At 40.5% G+C, this 24,460-nt stretch overlaps 1 protein-coding gene across 4 annotated transcripts in view; it reads left to right on the top strand.

Moving 5' to 3' along the window:
* The first annotated feature begins 1,829 nt into the window (after positions 1-1,829).
* CRACD (capping protein inhibiting regulator of actin dynamics) overlaps positions 1,830-24,460 on the top strand; it is a 223,293-nt gene continuing 200,662 nt past the window's right edge. For 3 of the 4 annotated variants that reach the window (XM_090035961.1, XM_090035959.1, XM_090035962.1), the window contains exon 1: positions 1,830-1,961. The gene's annotated coding sequence lies outside the window, so the exon portion shown is untranslated. The remainder of the gene's footprint in view (positions 1,962-24,460) is intronic. The other variant, XM_090035960.1, reaches the window with a different exon arrangement.

Genomic DNA, 24,460 nt, shown 5'->3' on the forward strand with positions numbered 1-24,460 from the left:
CAGAAAGTCCTTGCTTAGGTATTCCAGTCCCCCACCTTTTACAGGTTCTGCTTTATAATGTAAATGTAGTTCTCTGCTTTCTTTGGTCACACCAGCCCAAGCAGTCTGGGACCCTCTCTTGTTCCCTTAGCTCCGACTCCAGCACATATATGTGATGTGTGTGCCAGGTCTTTGCCAACACCTCCCAGCTCTCATTCTGGTCTTGCAGGGCTTGGCTCTGTGCTCAGAGGTGTCAGGGGACCAGCCCGATTCCCCAACTCCCTCCCACATGGCCTGGGGGCACTATGGGGAATCATGCCTCTTCCTCCTTCCCTTATCAACTGCTTTCTTTAGTCGCTGCCAGAGGTGGGAGGGGGTAGTGTCTTCTCCTTAAAAAGGGCCTTATCTTGTCCCTTCCCCCAATAAGTCTCTGGATAAGAAACACATTCTGTTAGGTAGGTGTGTCAATAATTGAGAAACAGTCAAAGTTGTTAGCCCCACACTGCAGTCCTGATGGCTCTTGGATTAACATTTTAATAAGGTGTTATTTACCTTTGCTGTGCAGGCAGTGGTTTGACATACAGTTGTTAAAGCACTGGCAGGGGCAGTTTGGTGGTCGGCATCTGGCATGCCCAAGCCCCTGCTGCTGGAGCAACAAAGGTCCAGGGCCTGACAGGGACTGCTGTGCCCCAACCAGGCAGACCCTGTCTGGAGTCCCAGGGGCAGAAGGGAGGGAAGGGGAAATAAACCCCCTCCCTGCCCCCTTCACCTCAGGGGGCCATGCTGGCCGGCATCTGGCCCTGTCTCTCCCCAGCATGCTGGGATGCTGGGGGGCTGTGATTTAACTTCAACAAGGAAGGGGTCTGGGACAGGAGTTCTATGAATTGGTTTGACCCAAATCCGTTAAGTCTGATACTACATTCAACCAGGTTTATCGTAAACTGGTTTTGGCCATTTTGAAACTGATTTATGTGCACTGAACTTATGTTCTGTTACAGGTTTAAACCAGTTTCTGATCACTTAAACTGGTTTAAGTGTAACTTCTGTCCCTAACCCTAGTGTCCAAAATTTTGAAGGATGTAGTAGGATCAATCTAGGTTGTTGTGACACCAGTGGCTTGGGGTTCATCAATGTCTATAGTTTTTAAGTGTGAGCAATAGTGTAACAAAGAGGAGTGACCATGGCACCAGTCCTGGGTGCTGACTGTGGGAGGAGAAGGGTGCAAAAAAATAGCAACAGTTACATTCTTGCCCAGCTGGTGCTTCCCCATCCATCCTTGTTGCATAGGGCACACGAGCACCCAGTTATGCCTTTGAGTAGGAATGATTAATGTTTTTTTCTTTAAGCACTAGAATTTGGCTAATTGGGACAAGAAAGGTGGCAGGATCAGATTGGAGCTGGGTCTTTCTGTCTTCACCAATTTGCTGAAATAGGAGCAGTTATTTTTCTTCTTCTATAGAATGGGATTACAAAATAACTTGGATTCAGGTGCTGGGACCAGGTTTTTGTTGCATCAGTGTACCTGAACGATGTTCAGGCTTTTTGGTACAGAAGCAGAAGCTCCACTTTTTTTTTGTTTAAATAGTGCACTTTGGGAGCAACATATTCACCAGGAACCAAAAGAATCCATATAGATCCCTGTTTTACCTCCTTTCATAATAGGAGCAGTTGGACTTGTTCTGAATTCAGGCAGTGGAATTTGGGGGAATGATCCAAAAAATTGTAGGAATGTATCTTTTTCCTAGACCCTTTCATTGAGATAGTGTTGCCCAAGTTAGGTCTAGTGGGCTGCTGGGGAGCATGTGATCATTGGAGTGACTGAGCTACATTGCCATGGTGTGGCAGCAGTGGGGAGAGCAATGGAGGCTGCTTAGAGACAGGCTGGGCGGCTGCTGCTGCTTGCTGCTGCTGTTGCTGCATTCAATGAAAAGGGAAACCACTTCACACAATACTGGTTCTAACCGGACAAATGAATGAAGAAGGTAAGACCTTGCTGTTTCTCTAATAAATTCTATTTCAGTGTAAGCAGAAGTTAGGCTTTGCCCAACGAAAAAGCTACAGCACAGTAGTACTGTGCTGCTTTTGCATCCTGACCTTGTCACTCTCAGGCATTAGCATCTTTTTGCCTCTGCTCAGCAATTCCTGTTTTTCCAGACTGATTGTCATTCAGGGCTATTTTCTATTGTTGGATATGGCTAGTGATTCCTTAAGGATTATTAAGAACCTGCCTGTGATTATTTGTTGTGAGCCTAGGATTAGCATCAGTTTTGCTACATGTGATATTTCCTTTTAAATACCAATGAAAGGCAGTTGTGATGATTATATACACTAGTGTCAGTTAGATGCACAATGAGCAGATCTGAAAAAATACCACATGTAAGTAGTTATCTCTTAGTGTTAAAGTGCCTTTGTTAAATAAAGAGCAGGAACTATGTGGGTGTTTCACTGAAGGTGCTACTTCGTTGCTCTCCGAGAATTTAATGGCTGGGCTGGCTCTTTAAAATTTCTTCTATTTTTTCCTTTGTTAGCATTTTTCCAGAGTCCTGTATTCATTTGCCTTTGCTGAAAAGCAAAATCTCACAGAAAGATGACTTTTGTTCTACACTGTCACCCTTGAGAGCTGCATTGCTTTGTTTAACCTCCTGTAAGCCATTTATCACATAACTCTGCCATCATATTTTAATGAACTATCAAATCTGCTGGTTTTCATGGTTGAAAGACAGTAATACACGGTTTCTGGTTTTTGCCTTCCTCCGCTGGAACTGAAACAGGTAAGCTAGGGGTCTTAATGTTCAGAATGCTATTCTGCTGTTCTTAAAAAATTCATTCATTTAAAGAATTTCTCATTTTGTCATGGTGGGAAAAAGGACTACCCACACAAATTGTTGCTTTATAATACCATTAATAGATCACTAATTAATCTGGTAGTGTTTTAGATTTGTTTGATTATGGGTTTTTTTAAAAATATAAATAATGATACTATTTCAATTAACCAAAAAGTAAGATATGTTTGGTTGTAGAAGTTCACAAAATATTTGCTGATACGTTTCTAATCCAGCATCCTAAAAATAAAATGCCTAATTTAAAAACACAGTTCAAGAGGTTAGAGAAAACCTAGAAACCACTGTGGTGCATCCTGAAAATTTAATATGCTTGACAATAATGGCACTGAAACTGATCTGCTGTTAGGTATGTGGGGGGATGGTCAGTACAGAAAAAGTACTATTTACAACTAAAGGCCTATAATAAATATTCTGTAGCTAATTTTAATTAAGTTGTCAACCAGACCTATATATACTGCATAAACAGTGTATCAGAATTGCTATAAAAATGGGCAGTGGTTGTGTTTCCTTGGCATTGTGTGTAGTTTAAGGACATTCATACCAGTACTGAATAATCCTTTTCATTTGCTTCAGTAGACTAAAGGTAATGAGTGGGGGTCATACCTGAACTTATCTAATATTTGATAATAAAAACATATAAAAGTTACCATTAACAATGTTGGATACCTTTGTGTAAAGTATCAAATCTTTTAGCTATTTCCAAATGTTAGATTGGGTAACAGATGCAGCTACTAAGGCTAGTTTCTTTAAAAACAAAACAAAACACATTTCTTACATACCCAGTATGTCACAGTTATATGTATAACTCACTTTAAAGCAACTGAAACCAGTTCAGGAATTAGTTACATATTTATTTTAGACCTAGTTCCTTTGTTGTTAAAAATATATTCCACCAGACGTTTTTTTTCCCCCATAATAATTACACAAATGAGTTTGTGTTTAAAAGACAGGAAGAGTGAAGAGTGCAGAAACCTTATATGCAAGCAATACATTTTTCATAATTTTAAAGGTAGCTGTAAGAACTCCCTAAGAAAAGAGCATTGGTAAATGTATTTAAGTAAGAGATTACCACTATTTGTTGTTTTTTATTGCATAGGTTACCTTATCTCAGAGCATCTTTAATTAACCACGCTATTTCAAAGGGCTATCACCAGTGAATATAAACATACAATAGATGGAAACACTTTGACATAAATTAAGAAACTTTACAATTAAATGCCTTTATTTTGTATTCTGGATTATATCGATTTTAACATTGCACTGGTAGCCAATAGTAATAAATTAGGACATACTATGTATACTAATTATTAATGCTTCCACTGTGTTCTTGCATTAAGGAAAACATTTCCAGTTTTCTAACATGTAATTCTTATAACCATTTTACTCCACTGTTTTATAAAATTCTATAGGTTGTTATACAAATATATCTTTAATTATGTGATTGCAATATTTAGTATGTTCATGTCATTAAGTATAAAATATTAGGAGTGCTGTGAAAAATTAATAGATTTTAAAAGAGGTTATTGTTCATATTCAAATAGTTTGGGGAATACTGTTTCACTCTTATTTAAGTGAAGACACTCAAAAGTGACTTGTAGCATTTATTCAGAATTTTGATTGTTACATATAAGATTTATTAACATTAGACGCTTTGACTGTGCCCATGGGATATATTTTATGTACTACCTTGCCAGGGCCTTCAGTCAATCTCTGAAAATTATGATTTAGCATTTTTGGTATTGAATACTCTTGAAATAGCTGAATATGTAGCAATAAAAATTTTACAATAAGAATCACAGTTTCTTGGAATAACGACAAGAGAATAAAAATGGGACAGAATCATATAGCAGTGAAGTTGTAAGATCTAAAAACAGTATTTTTATAGACGGAGTGTATATTTTACTGACTGCATAAACATCTTGAATTGTCTTGTATATTAAATCATGAAAAATCACTTAGCATGTTTTGTATTTTTTTTATATTTAAGAATAGCTGACTCCATGTGTTTCTCATCAGGGTTTTATTTTTGACCCTTCATGAAATCAAACAAGGAATCTTTATTCTTTTTCAAGTCAAAAGTTTGTCTATACAATGCTCTTTGATAGCCTTATAGCTAGAGACATATCTAAGTTGTGGCAAGACAATTTTTTTTGTGGCCCCTTCACATTGCGCAGAGCTGATGTTGTGGGCATTTTGCAGCAGCCTTGCCCCTCACCACTGATTAGCTATGGGGCACACCTCTCATTGCTCTTGGTGGAGGGTGTCTTCACTCAGTCTGTGTTACTACTGCTTTTTTTGTGTGGTTGATTTCATGGGAAATCATGCCTAGTGCCAGATTTCTCAGTTTTCATGGACAAGGCTTTTTTTGCGGCATATGCGGAATCCAGGAAAGCACAATTCAGCTAGGTCCCTACTCTCAGAAGTTATGGAAGAGTCTACTACTGATGTGTTAGGAAAAGTACTGTGTGAAACTTTTGAGACCAAATAGCTGAGAATGTTGTAGATACTGCCCAGGTGTATGGTATAAACACTGAGACAGTCTGGGACAAATTTTCTACTGACTTGCATCCCATGCAGTTGAATTGGATTGAATAGGATGTATGTCAGGAGAGAATTAGACTCTTGAATAAAGTAATAATAAATGATGTGAAATCTTAGTGTTAATACAATCACTGCTGTTGTTTGCATGTGGCTGGCCACGTTTATATATACAATGCATTGGTCACTGCTGAAAAAAGTGTTTTTCTTAGAGGATCTGCAAGATCAGTCTTTATAGGAAACAGTGGGTTGTAATGCAGATTTCATACTCAGTCTCAAATACTTATCCCTGAACGAAATGTCTCTGTTGAATCCCTTCCTTTGGATATTAAATACATACTTTGCTAAACAGTACAAATATCTCTGGGCAGAAGTTGATACTGCCTTAATTTACATCTATATTGATGATATATCATGAAGAAACAAAATGTATATATATAATGAACTCATTTTAATTAATGCTATTCAAAACTTACATATCACTGTTATGGTGATCTATTAATTCTGGTAAAAAGAGAAGAAGGGAAACCATTACTAAGTAATCACTGAATGGGCGACTAAAGTTTGCTTGAGACACTATCTAAAAATGGTTCATATATTAAGCGTCGTGTTGGAGTGATGTTGTGGCTATGATAAATTTGTATTAAGTACATTCTAATCTTTTACAGTTCATGTGTTCCTTGGCATGCATTATTCTAACTTATAGGAATGTTATTAAACAGACAGAACTTATAGACATAGTTGAGAAATAGCATTGCAGTTTTAAGCTGATTATAATTCTTAACACTTACTAATTCAGCTAAAGCTGTTGGCCATAGTGATTATTCTATCAATTACAATCAGTTGTTAAGTTAAGAAGTAAGTAGCAACATTACATTTCAACCAGTAGAATCACAGTTCTACCGGTTTAAGTGTTTGGTGTACAACTGTTCATAGCACCTCAATTGGAGAAATAATGGCCAACAGTAGAAATCTGACCCTCATTGCATGAGGTCCAAGTCCTTTTCAACTGAAGTTCAGGAGGTTGAATGAACACTTGCACACAGCCTCAAATAGTAAAACCAGTTAGAATGTTCATGTCTCATAAAAGCTTCTAAATAGCTCCCTGCCTAATTTATTTATTACCCATATACACTTTATTTTCTATTAGTTTATTACAGTTGGAAAAGCTGTATGAGAATAATCCTCATGGATAAATCTCTCCTCTACACAACTAGTATTTGTGTATGCAAAAAGATACTAGTTGTGCAAAAAATTTATGCTGACCAGTTTGAATATCTTTTTCATTACTTGGCATAGTTTTGAATGTCAGCAGTTATACTTGGGTAGCTTAATGAAGCAATTCAGTCTAATGTCTTTATAGTGAACTTTCTGTAGTAAGACATGGTATGTAAGAGATTATATTATTCAGATTGAAACATGAAAGAAATATAACAAAAACAATATCTACTGAGCTATACAAGACATTGACTTTCATTTGGTTCTTCAGAGTGTGCACCATGCAGTCCTTTATCTGTGACTTTCAGTAAAGCCACATTTGACACACCTCAGAGAAAAAATAAACTAAAGGTACAAATCAATTGAGCTATGGAACAATTTGATCTAATTCAGGAGAAGAGGAAAAGCACTGCTTTAACAAGATATTGAAACCACACCATTCTACATGTGCATCTGTGTGTGTGTGTGTGTGTGTGTGTGTGTGTGCCTGCGTGCATGCACGTTAGGGATGTGTGAAATGGACTGTATTCGATTCAGATTCAGCCCAAATTGGGGACAGAGATTCAATTCGTTGATTCATATCACTGTCCCTGATTCGATTTAGCCGAATCCAAATTGGAAGGTTCGATGCTGATTCAGAGAATCAGTGGTTTGGCCATAGACACAACTTTAAATGTTTTTTTTGCATACCTCAAGGTACCCCATGCAGCTCATGAACACTGCGATGGTGGAATGGATGGAGCATCCTGGCGATGAACCCAGAAGTGGACCAGAAGTACTTCCGGTCTTCTTCCGGGTCTGTCACTGAGTGTTCTGGGGGCCCCTCTTGTGCCCCCCAGCTCAGCAATCGGCCATGAAGGGACCCCAGGTGCCCCTCCAGACCCAGGAGGCACCAGTTGCCAAGCCAGCAGACATGGGGGGCCCCCAGTGTGCTCCCCGGTGGACCCGTAAGGACTGGAAGTGCTTCTGGTCCACCTTCAGATCTGGTCCGCTTCTGGGCCTGCTACAGGGGAGCCCCCCATGCTCCTGTGTGACACTCCAGCCGCCCTAGCATCAGAGTGTTCACATGCTGCCTGGTACCTTGAAGTATGTAGAAAAAACATTTAAAGCTGTGTCTATGTCTAAATCGCCAAATCTTTCCAAATCCCTCCAAATTGATTTGGAGGGTTCTGATTTGATTTGGAGAGATTAAAAAGTCTCCTGATTCGATTTGGCCCACCAGCTCAGGCCGAATAGAGTCAGGGACCAAAGCTTTGCACAGCCCTCCTGCACATCTGTATGCTATAGTCTGGGCTGGTAGCATAATCTGTTATCAAGGTTGCCCAAAAGTTCACATTATAAGACTGTATTTGTTACTTTGCAAATATGAGCTAGTTGGGCTGAAATTCTCTATTGTGGGTGTTTTTTCTGAGGCTGATTTTAAAAATTACATCATTTTTACACCATTAAAAATTACACCATCTTCAGAATTAGTCCAGTTGTTTTTCCCATGTTAAAAAAATGATAAAACCTGTTTTAGAAATGTGGGGGGAGTTGCTTTTGTGTCATGGATATATCTTGTGCTATGCTAAATGAAAATCCACCCAAATGAATCAGGTTATGTCTCTGAAAAATCATAATTCTCACATACATGAAGACTTTAGTTTTAGCTGGCATATTTACCACACAAAAAGGTCCCCCATTCATAACTTGACAGAAACAGTCTCCTGCTCACTTCCCTCCCTTGTGGCATGGCTTGTAAATAATGACAGAGATGTTGGCTAAAATTAATATTTGTGGCATGGCAGAAGGGTCTGGGACGTCAAGTTTTGCCCTGTTCATTGGGTAGGAAGGACTTTATCTCATCCACAAAGACAAGGCTGAGCATTGAAGAGCAGTGTGATCACATTGCAAATGTGAGTCAGGTTCCACTTCCCTGGGCATTAGAGTTTGGCATGAGATGCAAACCGACCCCCTGGAGCCTTTGGGGTGGAAGGAAAGGGCTTCAAGGAGCAGTCTCTTAGTATGCTGGAGGACAAAGGCATGCCCTGTGGCACTCTGTGCAACTGGACAGTTACTTTGGAAATTAGACAGTTACTCATGTAGCTCTGGAAAACATTACACTACTGAGAAACTGCTGTTGTAAAGAACTAATATGTTTTTTGTGATACCACCATGTTTTTTCAAAGCACTTGAATGGATACGTTTGGTTTTTTGCTGTGCCAAAGTGTGCACTTCTCATTAGAAATGTAACACCTCTCCTGTTCTTCAGATGAATGAGGTTTGTGTATCACAAGCATGTGAAAAAGCCCTGCCTCGTTTGTTATGGAAGTTGGAAGATATATAGCAAATGACAGACAGGATTGCAGGAATAGAAAATAGTATCTCATTATTAAGGCAGTTAACAGATTCCATCTCTGCCACATAGTACTTATGATGTTGGACCAGTCACTCAAATTAAGCTCTTCAGAGGTGGTCACCAATTTCTGGTGGTCACCAAATTCTGTGGTTCCTCAGTCTCTGGTACCTAAGATTCTGGAGTCTGGCTCTGAGTGAGCAGGTTCCTGTGAGATGAACATAATATTTGGTCAGAGACTATATCATAAGTGTGTGTGTGTGTGTGTGTGTGTGTATTTGCATGTGTGGCAGGCCAGTAGGAGGTGCTCCTGTGTTGAGCTACCCACCTCACAACATCCAACCACCTTCCAGGTTCCAAGTGCCTCCTTGGCGGTGGCCTCACATCTGGTTGAGCGCCTTCCTCAAGCACACCCTCTAGGTTGGGGGTAAGGCTGCCACCACCCAGGGTATGGGCTGATCCTAGCCCTGCGTTCCCTGGGAAACACAGGCCTACTAGTCCTGAGAGTACTTGACCCACTTCAAGAACTTGGGGTGCTTCCCTCAGTCTGAAGCACAAGTAGTGGTCTCTCTTAGTTAGTTGACTCAAGGGGACCCCAAGGCATAATCTAGCCCCTCTCCCAATAAGTCTCCCATGCTAGGTACAAAGGAGAACTTTATTGGTTACAAAGAGTAGGTTTGAAATAGGGTACAGGGTAGAGGAATATCAAAGAAATCCCATAGAGTGAATTGGGTGGCTGGGTAGCCTTTGATCACGCATCTGAGTTACTGAAAGCTATATATCTAGTTAGATCTCAGGTAGCTTACTCACGAGTATCATCCAGAGGCAGGTGGAGATTCCCTCTGTAGGCAGGCAGTTCATTGATCATGAGTTTTAAAAGAGAGAACAAGTTTTAGATTGTTCAGCTTCTCTCTGAGTTTTCCATTGTGGCTACTGCCCCTCCTCCTGAGCAGTCCTTAACTTATATGGACTGTATGACCACATTTACCTGGTCCAATGGAGGCCAGCATCTGTTGGCTGCCAGCCTACCAATTTGAAATGCATCACTGGTTGCTGGGTAGACTGGCATTGCTCAGAACAATAGGGAGCCCAAGCCCCTTACCCAGGTATGTGATGCCAGTCACATAGGCAAAGGGATCAGGTTATCCTCCTCCCTTCTCAAGGAGGATATCCAGCTCAGGTTGCAACTCAGGGTCACATGAAGAAATGGGGCAGAGGAGTGACAATGGTAACCAAATTGTCAGGTAGCAGAGTTTTGGAGAGAGACGTGGATGGTATTCTGCCACATATATATCATAAGTGCATATGTATATGTATATATGTGCACTTATGATATAGTCTCTGACCAAATACCTATATATATATATATAGTGCTAGACTGCAAATTAATGCTCTTTTAATATAGTTTTATGGGTAACATTTGTTTATGTACAGCGTAGGGTTTCAAAACATATTTAACCAATGTTTTCCTTTCTCAGTTTGCTTTGGATCAAATTGTTTGATAGCTCAATTGATTTAAAAAATAAAACAGTCTTTCAAGTGGAAGTTCTGATTTTTTCATAAAGCTCTCGCTGATACCTAATTTTATTATCTTGTTTTTCTCCTGAATTTCCTTCACTTCGGAAATTTGGATTGGTACCTCAGGCTGAATTGATCAAAAGCATGAACTGTCTTTGCAGATATCTGTATTTTAACTATTTAAATGGACAGCTTTCCAAACAACAATCCCTGGTTCAGATGATTTTTGGGTAAATCTGAATTCGATGGGATTTGAGGGATTAACAAAGGGAACAACACAGAATCAGTGGGTGAGTATGTTCTTGTGTGTATTTGTGTGTGCTTCATTTAAACATGTATGTATGCAAGTTTTGTTTTAATATAATAGGAGGAAAAATCAAATTATTTACTAGTTTCCTTTAACATTCTTTCTAGGTTGTTTAGGGTATATAACTCGGAGAGTGCAAAACTTAGAAATTATCATTTAGAAGCTTTGAAAACATCATAGGTTGAGAATTTAAATACGTAAGTAGTTTCTTTCAGTATAGATGGAAGGAAAATATTTCACTTTGTAAACCATATAGGGCAGATCCTATTCCACCCATTAAGCTTCAACATGTGATCCTCTTCCAGCTTGAGTCTCTGGAAAATTGACATAAATTGTCTATTTACAGTATTTAATTATTTTCCCCCCATTAATCTCCTATCCCTTTTAATATTTCAACTTCAGTTTGCAGGTTTTGTTTTGACTCTTGTGTTAACTTATCTTTCTCAGTTTGAAGACTGAGAGTTCTGTTTTATGCTTGTATATTGACTTCAGTCTGTTATTGGGACACTTATGTCCACTAATATAAGGCTGTATCCTAGGCATGGGCAGGGGGTGTGGCCATCATGAACAATCAGAAGTGATGTACACTGTGGCTGTGTGTAGATGAAACAAGAGGCTATGTGTGCATGACACTTTAAAATGGGCTAAACACTTTTGTACCACTTTAATGGTGTTGGCGTTTGCAAGCATCAGTGGCATATTGTGCATTAATTCCAGCTGCTGTAGGAAATTTGGCAGCATAGTGCACCTTAAATGACTTCAGGTGCAGCAATCTAAAACTCCTTTCAAGGAGTTTTAGTTTGCTGCCCCTACAGCCACGGAGCAAAGCACTGGGCTCCATGCAGCTCTATGGCTCTGTAGGAAGCCCTGCAGGCAGCCTGGCAGCAACCCAGAAAATCAGGCTTTGCCCAAGCAAAGCAGTGAGCCTGATCTTTTTTTCCTTCCCTGGAGCCTGCCTGCTGAGTTGTGCAGGGATCTGGTTCTTTCCTCTGTGGCTACGGTGTCCCACTGGACTGCCTGAGCTGGGTGCCTCAGGGTGGGTGCCACCTAGGGGGTGGGGCACTACTGCTGCCGCAGAGGGAACCAGTGGCCTCCCCTCCCCACCACCACAGCCCAGGGACCGCTCTGCCCACCAGCAGCTCGCCCTCCCCTCCCCGCTGGAGAGGCAGGTAGGTCAGCAGGGTGTGTGCCCAGCACAGGGGTTTAATGAGCCCTAATTTGAAGCGGTATTTTTTTTATCCACCGTTTCAATTTAGGGCCCCCATTTCATCTGCACACACCCTGTGAGTGGAAGCAGTTTCCACACTGGGTGGTGGAAATGTGGTGATTGGTAGGAGTTTGCAGTATTGGTACCCAGCTACTACTGAAGCTGTTGGGTTTCTTAAGAGAAAGTAACATTTTTTATTTTTACAGTTTAAAAGACAGTCTGCAAAATACTTTCAATAATGCATTTAATTGGCATATGCGAATGGTACACTAATAGATGTAGCTTTTCTCTAATCCTGTTTATGAACAATTTAGTCTGTTTCTGAAGTGACCACCTTTTTCAGTAAGGTTGAACAAATGTTTTATTACAGTTTTACATTTTGTAAAAGAAAAACCTCCATTCTGCATACTGTAGTGCAGTATTTGCTAATAAATGTTGAGACATCCTTGCAAAATGCTAATGGAATTCAAAGTATAAGAGATCTTAGGAAAGGACCATCTGGCTTTGCCTGCCTGCCTGTTTATTATTTATCTTAATATCACCTATCTGCTTCTATCCTTTACCCTCTAATCTTCCTGTAAACAAAGAAGTTTTAATGTCTCATATCCTACAATCATCTCTTCCTGTAATTTCTTGTGTTGTATATATTATATTAACCTTTAGGCAAGGTTGTTTTGCATAAATTTCTTATAGTAGATTATACTGTTATCAATTATTGCAATGTCTTCATCATATTCCTTTGAGCCCAGAGGGAGGGGTAGAATTTGAGTAGCAGTAGTAAACCCTGGTGGAGTTCCTTCTGATGTCTGCTTAATCCACAGTTATCCCTTTTTCATGTGTATGAGGAAAGTTTATGGGGATAGACAGATGTCGCATCTAAGACCAGTGTGTATGGAGGAGGTCGATTTGTGGTTATTGGTTGTAGTCGTATTGGTCTAAGGATATAGGCAGACAATGTTCTTTGGGTAGATGTGGTATCTTATTAGACCAACTAAATAGTTGGAAAATTTGTTCTTTGCAAGCTTTTGGGCACAAACACCCTTCTTCAGGCATAGAAAAGACTCTGCTGGTGAACTGTGCACTCTCCTGGGTAGAAAAGAAGCTAATTTACAACATGCAAGTCTGTGAAAATGCAAGTGCATGCCAGTGAGGATCAGAGGGATGGGAGACAATAGGTGTGAGACAGGTTGGTGGAAGGGGTGGGAAATGTTGAACTGGTCATAGAAGAATGTAGCTGGTAAAATGCAGATAGGTTACTTGGGATTCTCAGAGGCAGGCAGGCTATACTGTGCCATAAATCCAATGTCTATATTTAGTCCATAATTTTTTGTATTCAGTTGATTAAATTCATAGGGTCATCTACGAAAGGTGTTTTGTAAATTCCTTTTGAGGATTAGAACTGAGAGACTGGAGAGAGAGTGGCTATCTTGTGAGAAATGTGTCCCCACAGGTAACTGGATATTTTGTGTTTGATAGATTTTTCGTGTACGTTCATTCTAGTACACAGTTGTTGTTTGGTTTCTCCTGTGTATTTTCCATCAGGGTATTTAGTTCACTGGATGAGATATATTGCATTTCTGGAGGTGCAGGTATAAGATCCAGGAATGATAATGGTTCTGTTCCTGGGTGTAGTTATTGTGGGAGTGGTGGAGATATGTTGGCAGGTTTTACATTTTTTGTCCCAGCATGGTCTAGATCCATTCACTGTGCTTTGGACCATAGGACGTTTGCTTCTGGTGATGAGGTTGGTAAGCTTTGGTGCTTGTTTAAAGGCTAGGATGGGTGGTTCTGAAAAGATCTCTTTAAGAATTGAGTCTTTTTGTAGCATGGGTTGCAGTTGTTTGAAGATTTTCCATATAGATTCCAGGGAAGGATGGTATGTCATAACTAATGGTGTGTGATTTGTGGGGACTTCCCTTCTGTACTGAAGCAATTCTTCACGTGGTATCTAGGTGCCTCTTTCAAAAGTACAGTCTGTCTCTGGAGGAGTGTCCTTGTTGGGTGAAAGCCCTTTTTAGATTTGTGAGGTGACGATTGCAGAGATAGACTGTACCTTTGAAAGAGCTGGTAACATCCATGGTGGCTAGGAGGGTATTGCTGGGGAGGTGGTATATGTTTTTAAGCTTTTTGTAGAAAGTCTTGTTGTGTCTTGGACAAAACTCAGTCTTTGAGTGATGAAGTTTTAGGATGGATTTGATGAAACCTGATATTTCCTTTGTTAGAGTTCCATGGTTGGATATTTTACGTTTGCCTGTATCCATGTTTGTGAATTTAGGGAGCATGTAAAAAGTCCCTGGATTGGGTAGTGAGCGATCAAGTTTTGTAGTTTTTCTTATAGTTTAGATGGAAATGATGTGTTAGTGGTTTTGAGGTGAAAAGGGAAGTTGGATCTTCCTCCAGTTCTTCATAGTAGGTGGTGTCAGAGAGCTCTCTGGCTTTTTTATGTAGTCTTCATGGTTAAGGATAATGATAGCTCCTCCTTTATCTGCTGGTTTTATTACTATTTGGTGGTTGGATCTTTAAGATTCTATGTTCCTTCTCTCTAAGAGGGAAAGGTTGTTATGATGGTGTTTGTTGTTGAGTATTTAATTGTTCATTCTTTCCCTGAAGCAGTCAATATAGAGGTCAAGGTTTGAATTTTGTCCCCTGTGAGGTGTCCAATCTGATTTTTATTTTGGATTTATTTGGTGTTAATCTTTTCCTCGATGTTGTCACAGGATGAAGTGTTATTGAAAGTGGATTTGCTTTGGTTGTGGGAATATTCTTTGACATGAAGGTGTCAGAAAAAATCATCTAGTTCTTCACATTTCAGTATCTTATAGGGTATTTTTCTGGACAGAAATTAAGCTCTTTAGAGAGGGCAGATTTTTCAGTTTTGATAAGCTTGTGCATGGAGAGAGAGCTCATATTTGAGGGTTGACTAGTTCTGTCAGTTTCATCGGGTATGAGGTTGGAATGTTGTATAGTATAGGTGTTGTTTCTCTATTGGTTGTTTAGCGGCTGGGAAAGTTGTTCCTGTAGTAGTTGGAGGAGGCTAAGGAAGATGTCAGGCTTCTGTGGCTCTTACTTTACAAGATAAAAGGCTCTTGGGCCAGGACCAGCAGTCACTTGGCACAGAGTGCACTCACAGATCTCACCACTATTTATTTGGCAGTTGCTGGGCCAAGCTGCCAAATGTGTCACGAACCAAATCAGTTCAGTATTTTGGATTTGGAAGGGATTTACCATCTAAATGTGAGTGGTGATACCCATCTTCTCTCCGCCAACCCACATGCCTTCTCACAGGACCCTAGAAGTATAGCTGCTTATTTAGGGATAGATTAACATGACACTAAAATCAAATAATGAAAAATTGCCATAATTTGCCGTTAGTAAGGGGAGGCTAAATGGTAGGGAAAACTCATTGGATAAACTGAAGCATAAGGCATATTTATTTATTCTGATTTCATTCAGGGAAGTGAGTGACTTAAGCCTTGCATAGATTATTACCTTTGTTAGTAATGTCATCTTTCTCATGAAGGAAGAGGTGCATGGTCAGGTACCTCATTTCTGAGTGCAATTAGTTTTCTACTGTGCTACAAAAACAAAAGCTCTGCAGACAAACCAGTCTTGAGTAATGAAGAAGAATGTAATAGTACTTTAAGAAGACTGCAGAGGAAGGGGAAAGCAGCACATGACCTGAATCTGTTGTGTTTAAACATCCTATCAATCCCAGAGAAACTGCTGGAAGATATTGGAGTGAATTCCTCTGTCTCATTTCGTTGATCGGTGATTTTTAACATCATTTTTAAATGCTGTTTAGTTTATAGGAAAAACAGAAAAGCAGTTCATTGCTCAGTATTTTATACTAGATTTAATGTCATGTGCATATTCCTTTCACCATAACCTAGCTTTCCCTCTTAGCATATCAAACAGGGGGATGCATCTGTGTTTTTATGGCTATGTCTTGTTTTTCCTACCTAAGAAATTCTTGAGCCTTGTTTTATTCATACTGTCAGTCTCTTTCAGCAGCACTGGATCTATTTGTAGCTATGTAAAAAAGTTATTAAAAATTGTCCACCACATACTGCACTGTAGGGGTGGTGCAACCTGGATCCCATTGCCCGCCTTCCCCCTATGGGGTGGGTATACTGTGCTGCAGGAGCAGGAGACATTTTTAAGTTCCTCTCCCCTTCCTTCCCCTCCATGGTCAACTGCACATTTCATCCCATCCCCTTCCATTCTCCCCTCTCCCACTTGCTGCTGCCTCTGTCCCCACATAAGCTGGGAGTGAAGGGGAGCTCTAGAGGTCCTCCTGCCCTGCTACACATGGCAGCTAGAGGCTTGGCTTGGCTGGAAACAGCAACAGTGGTGACAGCAGCAAGCAGGATCCCTTCCCCATGCCTACTCCCAGGCTGGCAGGGAATACTGGGAGGGGGATCAGACAAGGAAGTGGGACCAACCTGCTGCTGCTGCTGTCCCCAGATAAGCTGAGCCTGACTGGAATGGCTCTAGAGCCTCCCCACTGCCCCAAGGAGAGTTGGAGAGAGATGCAGCAATGAGGAGGGGACCTGTTGCTGAGTCACAAAAAGGAAGGAGTGGGGAAATCTTGCTTGCTTCAGGGACTTAAAAAAAAAAAGTCTCTGGCTGCTTCTCTTGCAGTGTGGTCCACCGAAGTGGGGTGTGATCATGCCACTGTACCCCTCTTGGATCTCCCCTGTGCACTGATCTTGCCTTTGCAGTAAGATGACAAGATCATGTCAGCCCACGGTAACTTACCAATTTGCAATTTAACTAACAGAGAATCGACCTCTTACTACTGTTTTCTGATTATTATGTGTGAGTAACCCTGTGAGATCTGCTATCAAAAAGAAAATTATGTAAATTTGGCTTCCTCAGTTCCACATTTTGACTGTCTGAGAACTTTCATTAGTGCACAGCCTTAAGAAGCATGGCCATCAAATGCTCTCAGCTCTAACATACAAAGTGACTATTTGAGTATTTTAATTGTTTTTGCATACAAGTACCTTGAGATATGGGGATAGGTACATTTAAAACTTGAGAAGTGGTTTCTAGTGAAGAAATATTGGATATGATTCTCTCTTACATGAAAGCAATTTATAGCACTCTAGCATATACATGTAATTTACACACACTGACAGAGCTACATAAAAGACTTTTTATATAAGGAAGAATCAGATTTTTTTTTCTCTTTGCATGAATTAGATTAAGTCTTTCCATATTTTCTTTTAACCATGTATAAAATGAAGGAAAAGAGAATTTGGAAACTAGGTGATGGAATAAAATATTTATACCATTAAAGAAGATTTAATTTTCTTCTAAAGCAACAAAATGTTTTCTATGAAAATATTCTGAAAGCAGGTTTAATAATGTATGTTTATGGCCTAAGGCATATCCAGCAACTTTAATTGATTATCTGTCCAGTAATAGCCAAGACACCATGTATTATTGCTCAAATGTTGACTACACCAGCAGCTTATTTTAAGTTTTTCACATTACAAGAAAAAAGAATTGTTCCATAGCTTCAAGCAATCTTACAATGTTTTGATGTTCATAATTTTAGTGCAATACATCAAATAACAATTTGATGGAAAAGGATGCTTTTCTAAATAATATTTATAGAGAAAAAAATCTAATGCCTGCAAGGGGAATATTAACTTATGTCTATGTTTTAATATTCTGTGTACCGTGACAGATTCCAGATCCATACATGCAATTACAATAAGTCTTTGATGCACTGTGTTCATATCTGAAGAGCATGAAGGTCATTCTCCATTTGCTGTGATTCTGTTTCAGATACAAGTATGACTATAGTAGTATCAGATAATAGTTGAGATAATGTATAATGGAGCTACCTACTAAAGGCACAGTTCAGCATTGTTTTCTTTGAGTAGTTTGTGGGTCATTCAGGTTCTTTATTACTTCATGACTTATAGGTGTTTTTTTTAAGGATCTCCTTTTCTAAAATCTGGTCTCATTTTGTATACAGTTGAAGACCTCTTCTGAAAAGAATACACAGAATCCATTAAAAATAAAGTTCAGTACTTTTATACTTGTTCAGATTTTCCTTTTTTCCTTACTTCCCAAATGTTTTACTGTGTGCCTGTTTACCCTTATTGGTTTCTGTTTCTAAACTAGGAATGGTTCAATTTAGTACTGATGGTATTCCAGCTGCTTTCACTGGGCAAAATAAGAAACAAAGTATGAACATTTTCCCCAGTAACAAACTAATATTTATGGGCAACATGACTGCAATCTGTTGCTTCAGTACCTTTCTATGTTAAGAAAGCAAGTGTTCAGAATTACAAGTTGGGTCAGACCAAAGACCTGGAAAATAGCAGATGCTTTAGAGCAACTTGCAGTCTGTGGGCTTGTGGATACAGCCTGCAAAGTAATTTCCTCCAGCCTATAAAGTTGGCATGTCAACTGTCTGACAGGCAGTTGCATGTGTATTGGAATGTCATCAGCAATTTGGTGAGGAGAGGATTTTCCATGAGAGAGGAAATATGAAAGAATGGTACCAAATCTGAAAAGCTAATTGTACACGAGTGTAAATAGAACTGGTTTTCATTTTAATTTTTTCCCCTTTGTTTTAAGACCCACTGTCATTATCAAATATGTTGTTTTTTTTAGTGCCGTGGCTAATACCATATTGTGATGGTGGTGATTATTAATGCAGTAGTTACATAATATAATATGTTATAACATATTTAATGATGTAGTATAGTATGATATAGCATCATTAATAGCAGGTTATGACGTTCAGTAACAACACTAACAACAACAGCAACAATAATGTCAGGTAATAACAAACCAATATACCTCCTTTTTTATTTAATTTCCTGTCCACTTGAATTTTGTCTCTGAGGGGTTTTGTGTGGGAAAAAGTTTTACCAGTTTAAGTTTTAATTTTATGCTTGTAGATATGTTTTCTGTTTTAAACAACCTGATTAAACTGTTTTCCTAATTGACCTAAGTTAAGCCAAAATAAGTCATTCTTAAACCAATATATAGAATGTCCATGCATCTTTTACGCCAATGTGCAATTAAATCTCTTAAAACTTATTTAAAATAAACCAGTACAAGGGTTTGTCTACATTAGGACAAGCTCTACAGAGCTTATGTGCCTGACTGAGTGCTGCACGTAAGCATTTCTGTCCTCTCAGTATTCAGACCACCCACAGTGTAGGTGCCTAATTGCCTGGGAGAGACACTAGTCAGAGTACATCTGTGACCTAATGGTTAGAGCACTCACTTAGGAACTGGGGGCACCTGGGTTGTAGATTCCACTCCCTGCTGTCAGGATTATTTTTGTTTTTTAAGCATGGCTGTCTAATATAAAATTCATAAACAGACTTTGAAGAAAGGATCAGAATCTAAGACTCTTCTCTCCCAGCTGAATGTCCTCTTCACTGAACTACAATGTCCAGCCTCCTCTTGTTTATTCTCTTTCTGTTTTCATGAATCTCGCACTCTAGATTGACCAATGGCCCAGTTTCAACAAGAGGCCTATAGTATAGTCTCGATTTAAGGATTAAGGCTCTATCCTCTTCTGTGGGAGATGTGGGTTTGAATTCTCTCAAACTGAGAGGTAGGCCTGTGCAAAGTGGCTAGTATTCGCTTCAAATTTGGCCGATTTGGGGAAGAGTGATTCAATTCGGTCATTTGAATCACTGTCCCAGATTGATTTGGCTGAATCTGATTCAGAGATTCGGTTCCTGCCGAATCTCCAAATCACACAGACCCATCCCCTGCCCACTCTCCCAGCCCCAGCAATGGCTGCCCTGCCCATCCCAGCTCCCACACTTTAAAAAAAAAAAAAAGCCCTGACTCACTAGGTGCATAGGGGGCTCTGCATGAGCCCCCACAACCACTCCCCTGCTCTCCCAGTCCCCCCCCCCATGGCTGCCCTGCCTGCCCCAGCTCTGGCCCTTTGAAGGAAAAAAACCCTCAAAAAACCCCAGATTCACTAGGTCCTGCTGGCAGGGGGCAATCCCCACTGCCCCCTACTCCCCCATGCCACATGGGGGGCTCTGCATGAGCCCCCTAAAGCCCCAAGGCTGCTGTAGCAGCTAGTGAGTTTAGGGTTTTGTTCCTTTTTTTCTTAAAGGGTTGGAGCTGAGATGAGCAAGGCAGCCATGGGGGGGGGGGTCATGTGGGGCCCCCCCATGCAGCATTGGGCAGTGGGGGGCAGCAGGGATCCCCTCTGCCCAGTGGCACCTGGTGAGTCAAGGCTTTTGCTTCTTTTTTTTTTTAAAGCACCGGTAACTGGGGCAGGTGGGGCAGCCATGGGGGGAGGGCTAGGGGGTGGGGCTGGGGGCTGGCAGGGCTCCCCCCATGGTCTTTTCCCCCTTCTCCAGCCCTCCCTCTCCCACCCCCTACTTACCAGCTCCAAGTCTGGCTCCAGCTCCATGCTGCAGGAGGTGGGGACTGCCCGAATCATCGAAGCTCTCCAAATCTTTTCTGAAGATTTGGAGAGCTTCTAAATGATTCAGACCTTTTTATTGGTCCCCTGATTCAATTTGGATTTAGAGATTCAGCCACCAAATTGGGCTGAATCTCCTCCTAATCAAATTAGCACCCAAATATTTGCACAGCCCTCAGAGGCCTAGAATGCAAGTCTCCCACTCCTTGGGCAAGTGCTTTTGCTACTAGGCTGCTGAGCAAAAGGTAGACAACATCCCTTTCTTGTCTTCCAGTGGATGTGACTGTGGTTGCTACTTTTTATGCTGAAATCGGTACTGTTAATGTTAGTCAAGTGTGCTTTTTGAGCACTTAATGGATTGGGCATTTAGATGGACTTTAGGCATCTCCCAGGTCCAAGCTGGATTGCAGTGGAATTTAGGTGGGAATTAGGCATCTAGCTGCCCTAACTGGGTTGCATCTGAACATGTTCAGAAGATTCCTTGGCATCCAGGGATATTTGCAGTCCAAAATGGAAGCATCTAATGAATTTAGGAGGAGTCTTAAACTGTTTTGTAGCCACTTAAACACACTGAACTGGATTATAATGTTGGTGCCTAAATTCCACCTGAGTCACATTTTGGCATCTAGGTAACTGATTTGGAGCTGATCATTATAATTAGTTCACTTAAGTTTTCTTGACCTGAGGTAGCCTGACAATAAAAAGGCTTGACTTAAAGTCCACATTTCCTTTTTTTTATATATATGTATATTGGTTTTTGTTATTTGTTCATTCCTTTGTTAGCACAAGACTTTTATATAGCTAAGATTATTTCAAGAGAGTGGCTTAGCTTCCTGTTGCTATAAAAAACAAAAAAAGCAGATCTGAAGTGCTTCTGTAGCACCTTTGTAACAGCACAGAGAGGACAAACTCACTGGCAGACTGCCAGTTGTGTAAAATAATAGAAATTTATCCAATAATCTGTAATAAAACATTTTTTGCAGTAAACCTAATAAATATATTTTATAGGAGAGCAATATGTAGTTTGAGAAGCTTGCAAAACCACTATTACAAATCACTAACCCGTGATCAAAATCTGGTCCTCAATTCTTTGAGTGTTGATACAATATAATTATTTTTCCATTATCATCATGATCATAAACAAAAATGAGAAATGAGTAAATAGTTTTATGCAAAACTTTTTTTCTTACAGTTGCATGTTCTTTGTGAGGTTAAAATGCTATATTATGGCTACAAAAAAGCCAATTGTGTATTTATCTGTAGTGAAAAAGAATCATAGGAAATTAGGGCTAGAAAGGACCTCAGGAGGTCTTCTAATCCAACCCCCTGCTCAAAGCAGGACCATCCCCAACTATCTCATCCCAGCGAAGGCTTTGTCTAGCTGGGTCTTAACAACCTCCGAGGATGGAGATTCCACAGCCTCTCTGGGTAGCCTGTTACAATGTTTCACTAGGCATAATACCTTCCAGCCTTATATCATTAATTATTAAGAAGTTTTTGTACAAGTGGCACAGCATTTGCTGTGATACCACTGAATATGGTTTAAGTAAAAATAAAGCCTTCCTAACTATATGCTTTGTAGATTTGTAGCCAGTTTGTTTCCTTTCTGAACTTTTGATATATTCAGTATATTTTTATATTGTATTTTTGATTAAATAGGTAAAATTAACTTTCCAAAGTATTCAGGGGTTTTAATCACTTGAATTTATAAAAAATCATTTCCAAAGCACTCAAGTTCTTTTAATTCAAAGAATGTTTTTTATATAACATAGGCAAAGCCTTAAACTCCTTTAGGGATGCACCGATAGACATTTTCTTGGCCAATACCGATAATTCACCAGACATATTGGCCAATACTGATCCAATAACCAATTTACAGGAGCAGATCCCAGCGGCATGCATCACAACACCCTGCAGGTAAGTTTGTGGAGGTGGAGGGGTATGGGGGAAGAAAGGGGCATTGGGGTGGCAGATTGAGGCCCCCCACAGTAAGGGAGGGAGTGGGGCTGGAGCTGGGGCGGGGGGCACTGCCTAGCCAAGGCAGTGAATGGGGCACTGGAGTAGAGCGTGGGACAGAGTTGTGGCTGGCTTATCCAGGGGATCGGCATCCTGTTGCTTAAAAATGGTGGTGGCAGCATTTGAACTAAAGCTTGTCAAATGAGCTTTAGTTCAAATGCTGCCACTATCATTTTTAAGTAGGGGGACTCTTTTAGGAGTGCAGCCGATTGGGGCAAGGGTGGATGTGGGCTGCCCACTGTCGGCTTGGGGCTGTCTGTCTGCCCTGCTGCCTTTTGCACTAGGAGCTGCACACTGGCTGCACCACACCCCAGCCCACCTAGCAGCGGGAGGCACAACTTGCTGCCCCAGCTGCCACAGGGCAGGCAGGGGGTGCGTGGGCACCTTGCGGCTCCCAGAGCAAAAGGCAGAAAGGTGGAGAGTCCCAAGCCTGCACTAGGCAACCTGCCTCTGCCCCACACACGAGGGGCAGGGGGAGACATGCCTCCCTCAAGGGGTGTGCACAGTGGCAGGGAGCCACCTCCCCCTCCTCACTCTACCTCACACCCGTTGGACAAGCCACCTGACGCTCCATCCTGCTCCCCTCCCCAGCCCTGGGGTCCCATTCACTATCCTGGCTGGGCAGCACCTCTAGGTCCTGCCCTTACCTCATTCCTTCCCTTACTGTGCTGGCCTTGATCTGCCCCTCCCATACCTCTTTCTTCCCTTATGCCTCTTTCCCCTCCACAGACTCACCTGCAGGGCAGGGCACTGCTCTGCACACTGCCAGGCTACATTCCTGACCATGTGCACCTGCACGCATGTACGCAGCGTCTAGGGCCCCCAACCAGAAGGCATATCATTTATCAGTATGTTACCAGTTATGCGGGGCAAAAATAGCTCATCGCCAATAATGTTAATTTTCCTTTTATCAGTATTGATCTGACATGGCACCGATATATCAGCGCACCTCTAAACTCCTTGGTTATTTAACTCCCATTATTTCTCTGTGATTGCTTTATTCGAGCAGGAGTTAAATTAATATACACCAAAAAGGATTTAATGATTGAAAAGCTACAATGAAATTTGGTTATTTTCAGCGTTCATTTAAAAATTAAAAAAAAAACCCAAATGCCCTATATTTGGATAGGGTTTTTTCAGTTTAAACTGAAATGTGGAAATTGCAATATTAATGTTTTAACTGTTTTATCAATGGCATTTTCTGCCTGGAACACTTGGGCAAGTGCCACTTTTAAAGATCAAAATATTTTGTTAGTCATATTTGTACCTTAGTTGTGTCAGCAGCAATCGGTTACTTAAAAAAATAAAAATAAAAGGAATGCTGGGCCGCTGAACAAAAAGTGGACAGTATCCCTTCCCTAAGTCCTGAATATTGCTGGAGCTATCTGTAGTTCTCTGTGCTGTCATGCTAGAACATAAATATTCAGTTTCCTTGTTCCCAAAGAAACAGTCTGATTCAATGTTCTTACACAAGCAAACACAAGAGGTAAAAAAAGCTTTCAGTCCCTGTATAAATGACTTGTATTTTAAGGCCAATTTTTTTCAAAAGTGACTAGTGATTTCAGCAAATTCTGCCACCTAAAATCACTGACCACTTTTGAAAATCTTCCCCTAACTTTCTCAAATTTTGGGTTCATTCTTTCAGTGAGTCTAAATATTTGTTATGTTTGAAAAGCTGTCAGGTTTCATGTGAAAAGTTGCTGTAAGGTTCTAGAATTAGAGCAGTTCTGTTTTTGGCTGAATTCCCAGTGCAGACAGCAGAAGGGAAAAACACATGAAATATTGAATTGGTAAATGAAGAACACAGGATTCACAATGACATAAGACTACTGAAAGGGTAAACTGGAAGTTAATGGTTAGACAAGAAGTAAGAGGCAGTCCTGCTGCTAATTCATGTTGTGACCTTATAATAGTCATTTAACCTATCTATGCTTCAGTATGATTATCTGTAGAACAATCTAGTAATATCTGCAATGCCTCAGCAAGTATAACGAACACTATTTTTCAAAAATTGATTTGAGTTTCTAAAATGAAAGATGCAAATTATGTGTAATATATTAATATTTCTCAGGCT

The sequence above is a fragment of the Crocodylus siamensis genome, chromosome 2 (genome assembly GCF_052110815.1).
Source record: "Crocodylus siamensis isolate JL-2025a chromosome 2, ASM5211081v1, whole genome shotgun sequence".
Taxonomy (NCBI): domain Eukaryota; kingdom Metazoa; phylum Chordata; order Crocodylia; family Crocodylidae; genus Crocodylus; species Crocodylus siamensis.